The following is an 8,936-nucleotide window of genomic DNA, read 5'->3' on the forward strand; positions in this document are numbered from 1 at the left end:
TGCTTTGTATTACGGACATTGATGGAGAATTATCTAATTTTTCTCCACTGACTTGTCAGGAGATTTGCCTACCTTCTTCTTGCTTTGGAAGGCTTGATGAAGGAGTAGATGTCGGTGACTTAAACCCATTAGGATTATATCAGGTCGGTGGTTAAAATTCATTGGTTCAGAGCTTTGTGCATAACAGACTTTTTTTATGACGGAAGCTTCTTAGTTAAACTTTAAACTTTATACAAACCTTGGGATAATTTCTTCAATCCTTTGCTTTGTGCTTTGATGGACTTATTAAAGAATTATTCCTTCGATCGTCACTTTGTACTTTATGGATTTGTTGAAGAATTTGTAGGTTTTAGATTTTAGTTTATAGTACCAAATATAGGTAATATCTCGATCCTTAACAAGTTGAGGAGAATTTAATCTGAGTTGCTTGAGTTCGTCAGATTGGGCAAGCTAAGATTTGATAGCTCTTCATTATTTGGTTGCTAAAATGGGGCTTCCCCTACTATGGTCTTTCTTATGGAATATTGAGTAGATGGAGCTGCCAACAATCTGGTCATATTTGGGCATATTTAATCTAGCTTTAACACCCATTCAAGTTTTAAACTTGAGCTACGAGAAATGTGTTTCCTAATGTTGAATCCATTAAAATTATTATATTTGGATTTATCCTTTGTGGTTGAAGATTTAGAGCCTACGTAGATTTTGTGTTGAAACTTGTTAATTATGAATTAGGTTGTTAGACCTAAGCATATGTCTCCACGGCTAACCAAGAGCGGGGGTGAATTGCTAATTAAAAAAATTTCCTCTTATATTAAACCGATTAAAACTTTAATGAAATTTTTTAAAATGTTTTTTCAACCATAGATCAATAGAAAAGTAAAAAGTAAAAAAGCAGTGGAAAATAAAAAGACACAAGATTTATAGTGGTTCGGTCAAACACGACATACATCCACTCCTTGAAGTCTCCCACTTCAGGTATTGCACTATTACCACTTAGTGTCTCTCCTTTTGCCCCCACAGTAAGGCGGAGAAGCCTTCACAAAAACTCTCTTCCACCACTACCCGGTGCGGCAGAGAACCGTCATCCTTTTACACCCTCCAAGTGTAGGCAAAGTACCTCCCGCTGTTCACACTCTCTAAGTGTAGGCAGAGAACCTTCCGCTGTTCACACTCTCCATGTGTAGGAAGAGAACCTTCCGCTGTTCACACTCTCCAAATGTAGGTAGAAAACCTTCGTCCTTTCACAATTCTCCAAGTGTCGGTAAAGAACCGGATCTTCTTGAAAGATCTTTTCACGAAAAATCTAGAAGGAAAAGAGAAAAGAGTGAAGTAATCACAATTCACAATTGGAGATTCTTGCCTTTTAGTACCAAGTGAACTCTTCATGCTCCATTAGTAAGAACTCTCCTTCAAACACTCCTTTTCACTCTCTCCTTCAATCTCCCTTCAGTTTGCACGAAGACAAATGGACAAAAAAGGTTGCATGACAGTCTAAAGTGGACCTTTTATATAAAAGACATGAAAAATCATCCAAAACTGTAATTATTCAAATTTGTATGTACTCGATTGTCTCATACGATTGCATTTCCTATGTACAAACAGTGTAAAAACTGGGGACGGCCCCCGGGTTTATAAAGTGGCCGACGACTTGTTAGGTGGAGGGGCGGCGGGTAATGGGGAGTCAAGGGGAGGGGTTGAGGCTGTCGGTTTGGGGAGATAGGGTGGGGATTCCCAACAGTATAGGGGAAGAGGAAGATGAAGACTAAAATAAAAGAACAAAGAACTCACAAAGAGATTATAGAATCGTGAACCTTGGAATCCTCCAAAGGTTGATGTGTATTGCTTTCACCCACCTAGGGTTTCTTCTCAAGAACTCACTAAGAGATCAAAGAAAGTTGAAATTTTCTTCATAACTCATCATTAGAAAAAAAATATAATGACTAGGCCTTCATATTTAGGCCTCCAAAACACAAAATATAAAAGGCACAAATGCCCTCAGGCTACAACATACACACATCCCTCATAGGGGTACAAGCAAATAACTAAAATAAATAAATAAATAAAAGAAATGCACTAAAACATCATAAATAGAGAGTATGAATCGTAGTCATCGATCTATGATTCCGCCAAGGGTAAGTACGTTGGAATCTCCAGTGGATGTCCTCATCATTCTCCCCGGGTGGGAGAAAGCTCGACCCCGTCGAGTAAGTATCCCATGAACTCTCGTATATCTCTAGTAGGTAGGGGTCCAATCTCTGTATCTCCTCGCGATCCATCCACGTGTTATCCATCTCCAATTTCTCTTTCCATTGGACCAAGTACCTTTGGCACCCACGATCTTTAGTGGAGATGATTTCATCACTAAGTATTACTTCCATCTCCTCCGCATTAGGTAAAGTAGAAAATTTTGGGAGTGGACATAGGTTAGGGATCTCACTAGGTATGGTCACACAAGGCTAAATATTTATTGGATTTGCAGGGTTAAACTCTGGTCCCTTAAAGGCTACTAGAACTTCGATGTTAAATGTAGGATTAAAGTTGAAACCTTTGGGAAGGTATGGCACATAAGCGTTACTATTTATCTTGGATATTATTTTGAACGAGGCTGCGCTTCTAGCATGTAACTTTTTAAAGGTTCCTTGTAGGAACCACTCCGGACAAATCCGTACCATAACAAAATCGCCAACCTTGAATTCTTTAAATCTTTACTTAAAATCCACATTAAGCTTCTAATTAGCATTACTTAACTAAATTTTCTTACTAATCTCCTTATGCAATTCCTGAAGATGAGATGTAAATGTGGATGCAAGAGATCTGATGTGCATGATGATTGACAAGAATTGTGGGTTCAAACAAAAGTTTTTAACAAAGATAATTTTGACATAAAATATACACACAAACATACAAACTCACAAGCACATATAGATAGGTATAAAATGGATCAGTCACAAAATGAGAGGACATAAAGTGTTCATGTCTAAGGGAACTAGTGTAGGAGCAATGAAGATATCCTTAGCAGAAAGAACATTTCCATAGGGAGTTTCAGCTAGGGTCATAGATAGTCTCCTAGGGGCAGCAATGTAATTTAGCAAATTTATCCAATTAGGAGAGAGATGGTCCATAACAGGGAAGGAAAAGAATATAGTGGGAAAAACGGATGACTCGGGAATAAGATACATTGATGGGTCCTGACTCACAACCATAATGGAATAATCCAAAGAGTCATCAGCAGGTATGGGACTCAAAGATGGGGTGAAGTGTCCAAAATAGATGTGGGCACAAGAGTTAGAGAGATGACAAGAAAGTATGAGCTTATACTCTCTCTATCATTAAAGTCGGTATGATGAATAATAAGATAAATCCAATCAAGACAGACACTCTCTTTCAAAGGTAAATCGAAAGGAGCAACTCCTAAAATAGATTCTAATAAACATGAGGCTCATTTTTCCCATTAGGCTCGACTCAATCAGATTCAAATTACTGTCTTTCGAATTCATATTAATATGCTCAATAGGGTCAAGTTTAGTTATAATCATAAGATCAATGGGTTCATGGTCAATTAAATCGGCATTTAAATCAGGTAGTAAATTCAGTTGAATCACTTTTAACTCAAAATTATCTCCATCACCATCAGTGTTATTCAAAATTAAAGCGGAATTATTTGGAGTCAACTCAATAGGAGATATAATTAAATTAGAATCTTCCGAATTTAATCTCAATGTGCTCAAGGTCAGATCAGTTTCTTTCGAGGTCAAATCAATATCATCCAGACAGACCTTATTCAACGGGATATCCTTGATGGGATTAGGATCAGGATGGGCTAAGGTATCAATGCTTTATGGTTCTAAATCTTCTAAATCAGGGTTTAAGTCATGTCGGGAGTCAAATTCAATCACTTCAATTTCATCCTCAAAGAATTCCTCATTATCAATAATATTATTATTATCTACAAAATGGATGCACTCAGTCTTAGGTTCAAGGAACTTATCCTTTGCAGTGCTTCTTTTGGATGCAATTATACTTCTAGGGTCAAATATTGGGGATACCAAAGGTTGGGTAGTCTTAGAATCCTCACTAATTTTAAAGGTGGTAAAGCCACCCACGTGGTGAGGTAAATCAGGCTTCACCACGTAGAGAGGATGCATGCTCAGACAAGGTGGGTTGGGATGGCTAGGAGTTGGCCCACGTGGGGAGTCACATGGGACCGATCCAACAGAAGACCCAATCGAGGGGGCCATCAAGGCTAAGTGAAGACCTACAGGGTAGGGCAACAACCCTGAAGTTACTAGGGGATGGGTGGTCTCGACCACAGTGATGTCCACGGGTTGTCCCAACAAAAGAGGCAGGGTGATGTTCTAGATGAAAATTACTAGGTGTTGGGGCCACTACGTGAGTGGGAGTGGTATGTCGGACAGGTTTAGGGGTAACCAAAGAGGTTGGGAAATGAGTAACTGCCGCTCGGTGAGGACTAGGAGTCACGATATCAGATTGAAGTGTAACAAGTGAGTAGGACTGACTTATGTGTGGGGTTTTTGAAAATGTTGTACCATAAAGTTTGATGAATAGGGGGTGAGCTAATCTTAAAATCAGATGGTTGGCCACAAGTAGGGGAAATATATTTTAATACAAGTTCTTATCTCATGTCTTTCTAATCGGAAGTAGGGTATTCGCCACGAGACTCTTTATGATCTTCCAATCTCATCCAAAATTAACGAGCACTACCGTTCATGCAAGACTTAGCAATGCTAACATGGTGGGACTTAGGAATATCACGTGATTCAAAATAGTCATCTAATTGTCTAACACATTTCCTAAAGTAGTAAGGATTCGAGGAACCATCAAAGGTGGACAGAAGGTTATGAGACTCTAAGTGAGGTTGTTGCGTCTTGGTCTATGGTCTAGGTTGATAAGCGGAGTGGGACATCTTCTGACTAGCATAATCGACTGAATGGGGCACGTACCTAGAGTGGGGAGAGGCAACATGTTTCTCCTTCATGATTTTAGTCATAGAGCCTGCTAGATTAACAATGTCATCCAACTTCTTTTGAAGTTCTATCGGGTCCATTAGGAAGCGCTAAGTGATACCTAAAGAATATTGGGTGTAAGGGAAAACACTCTACAAGGAGGAAACATAATTATGACTCGCTATATGATACAAGAAATTTCTGGCCAGCAAGCTACAAGACAGACTTAATTGATTTAGGCAATTAGGATGGTTGTTGGGTTGAGGACAACACCTAAACATTTAATCATATTCACCTAAAGGTCACTAGATGGCGCAACAACGTTTTGGACAGCATGCTACAAAGGGGATTTAAGAGGTCTAGGCAGTTAGGAAGGTTGTTAAGTTAAGGACAGCACCGAAACAACTAAGAAACCTGCCTAGCATTCACTAGATGTGTGTAGGAATGATGTGGACAACAAGCATAACTGTAATTTAAACTAGGTTAAGTGATGATATGTATGCAACAATACATAAGCATGGTTATGTGAGCTCCTAGGATGACTTCTAGCACATGTAACGCATGCTAGCCATGCTCTGATACCAATATGATGTGAAACATACAATGGAATAGCAGGATTTTTTTTAAGATTTTTTTTTTCGCAATGAAATTATAAGATTAATGTTTCACTAAGTGAGGATTTTTAGTTTTCATAGTTATTGACTTGCTTCTGGCATGAGTTACACATTAGAGTAACATAGCAATCCGAAATAATGACAAGAAAATAGTAAAACAAATATGCGATTAAAGGTAATCCACATAGGTTAATGTCATCGAGCAGGGCTCTTACATACGACCTCAGATTATATATTCTTGATGGATTCTTTCGACATCTTCTACAAAGATTCTTAACAGGCAAAAAAACCTTAAAAAAGTATATTATGCATGTCTCAAAGATTCAATAACTATTCAGCTTCATCTAAGGGATAAGTTCTTAACTTCATATACAATATTAATGAAGTTACATAAATTCATATTCAAATGTACATTTATTCTCACTAGAAGATGAAATTAAAAAATACATTGACATCTATTGCACAAGCTACTATTAAAAAAGCAACAAGAAACTTCAAGACAGTCAAATATCCTCTATGGATTTAAAAGGCTTCTTCTCTTCTACACAGAAGCATCTCCAGCAACTTCTTCTTCAAGAAAGATTACAATTTGATTTTCATCAGGCCTCAACTCAGTTGACACTATATGTATGTCGCCAGACCACTAATATATTACACTGCTCCGACCCCTTGACTCAAGGATATCTGATGTCGGTACACTTCAGTATAGATGCATATTATATTAGCAAAATGCCACTGGACTACCACCATCATTGGCCCTTCATCTGATATTTGCTGGCGGCCCTTCACTTCATATCAGCCATCATCAATTTCTCCCTCTACTGCTACTTGCAGTACACCCTCGAACTCTCTCCTTCAGTTCTACACTCGATCGTTGACTGCCAACGAACTTCAATTTGGTCATCTATCGTCGATGAACTTCTTCTCGAATAGCATCAAAATTCTCCCAATCTACTCATCACTTCTGATTCTTCTCATGGATACTATTACCATCAGATCTTCTCAAATCATCCTCGCATACAAGAATCAATTGATCTTCTTATGTCAAGATAGCCTCTCATCGCGACTCCTTCTCCAAAATAGAGGGGCATTGAAACTTGATAGGAGAATGTCGCCTATCTCCGACAGTGGAATGCCTCGAATGCAAGAAGAAGAGTGCAAATAAGGAACAAGAAGAAAAAACATCTCCTTCTATACAAAAGAGGGGCACTGAAGCTCGATAGGAGAATGTCACCTATCACCGACAGTTGCATGCCTCAACTGTAAGAAAGTTAGAATGACGGAGGAGAAAGAAAATAAACTACTGCAAAAATACTAACTTCTACACACGGAGAGATGCCCTGAATTCGAGTAGGGGATATCACCTACAAAAATAGCAGAATGTCACAACTGTAAGAAAGCTTGAACGAGGGAGCAAAAAGAAAAGAAAATTTCAACTTCTGAATGAGAGGAGGGGCGCCGATTTACATAGGGAAAGTCACCTATGTAAAGTAAGTGGAATGCCTCAAATGTAAGAAGATTTTCAGAGGAGAAGACAATGCAAGCAGAAAAAAATTTTTCTTCTACACTAAAGAGGGGCGCCGATTTAAGTAGGGAAAATCACCTACGAAAAATAGCGGAAGGCCTCTAAAGCAAGAAGAAAAATAGGAGAAAGATTGGAAAAATTCCAACCTCTGTATAAGAGGAGGGACGCTGATTTAAGTAGGGAAAGTCACCTATGAAAAATAGCGGAATGCCTTAACTGTTAGAAAGCCAAAATGAGAAAAAGAAGGGAAATTTCTAACTTCTGTACAAGAGGAGGGGCGCCGAATCAAGTAGGGAAAGTCACATACTGAAAAAAAAAACGAAAAGCCTCAACTAACATAGAGAAAAAATAAGAAAAGCAGAAGATGCAAGTTTCCCCCTGGCCTTGGGCGGTATTTATAGTATTTTTGGAGGAAAAGATAAGCTTCTGGAAGTTTCCATAATTTTTAAAAACAATTTCAATTTTTTTTTGAAATTTTTAGAATTTTTTGAAGTTTTCTTGGATTTTTTTTCGATTTTTTTTGGATTTTTTAAAAATCGGCGAGCCCCACAAAATTTTTTTTAAAAAAAACATAACCACGCGGTCATTACGTGGATGCGCCTGTTGGCGCGCGGCGTGGGTGCCGCAGGCGGCGTCGCCGGCCGGCCGGTTTGGCCGCCTACACATGTTCGGGCCAAATTTTGTCTGGACGGTCCAAATTCCACTTTTTTGGGGTCCCCGAACATGTTTTTCGACATTTCGGACTCAATTTTGACACTTTAGAAGCTCAATGGGGCCTCTATGATCAAGTTTGAGCAAGAATTTAATATATGGAGCGCAATTTTTGGCGATTCAATCAAATTGAAGTTCTATAACATATATTTTCTGACTCCTGGAGCTTCAACGTCCGAAAATAGGGTGGCAACTGATATGTCATTGAAACATTAACTTGATCGGGCACAAATCTCGAGGCAAAAAATCAAGTTGGAAACTTCAAAAATTAAATTTGGGATCACCTGAACTCTAATTTTAGTAAACTTACAGTAAAACTGAGCGTCTCGGAAATACAAACCCAATGACACCAAATTCGACTCAATCCGAGCCCAAATTAGTTTAAATCAAGAACCTGAAGCACTGTTGGAAAGTTTGTACCACAATTTGAGTTACAAAATGGTTTCCAAACTTGATGAGCTTATAGTTGAATCGAGGGGCTCGATAAGACGAATCCAACGAGCCTAAGATCGCCAAATTCCAATATCATTAAGGCCTTCAAATGCCTGACGAACGATACATGATCAAGGGATTCAATATCAGTCGTCCATCCAACCACTCCACATTTTCCCTTGATCTCTCACCTATTTACGGGCCATGCCGCTCCAGAAAATCCATAAATAGACCCCTCATTTCTCATGAGAGGGGAAAAGCAAGAGGAAGAAGAGAAGAGAGAAGATTAGGAGGGAAGAAACTCCTCCTCGACCACCGTCGGAGTTCCGCCCGAACTCCAAATGACGCCAAAATTCTGCCTGACTTCCACGAGACACCAGAATTCTGTCTGACTTCCACGAGACACCAAAATTCTGCCTGACTTCCACGGGACGCTGGAATTCTGCCCAACGTCTACGGGATACTGAAATTTTGCCCAAGTAACGACAAAGTTCCCCCCTAACGCCGAAACTCCGCCCAAGTGATGTCGAAGTTCTCCTCGGCCAGCAACAGATGTCAGACTCCTACCCGACGTCGGACCTTCACTCATTGCCAATTTTCTACACGATGCTGGACTTCTACCGGTTATCGGACTTTTGATGGAAATCTATCCGATGCTGGATTTAAATCCATTGTTGAACTTCTACCTAA

Source organism: Dendrobium catenatum, unplaced genomic scaffold (genome assembly GCF_001605985.2).
Source record: "Dendrobium catenatum unplaced genomic scaffold, ASM160598v2 fragScaff_scaffold_416, whole genome shotgun sequence".
NCBI classification, from domain to species: Eukaryota; Viridiplantae; Streptophyta; class Magnoliopsida; order Asparagales; family Orchidaceae; genus Dendrobium; species Dendrobium catenatum.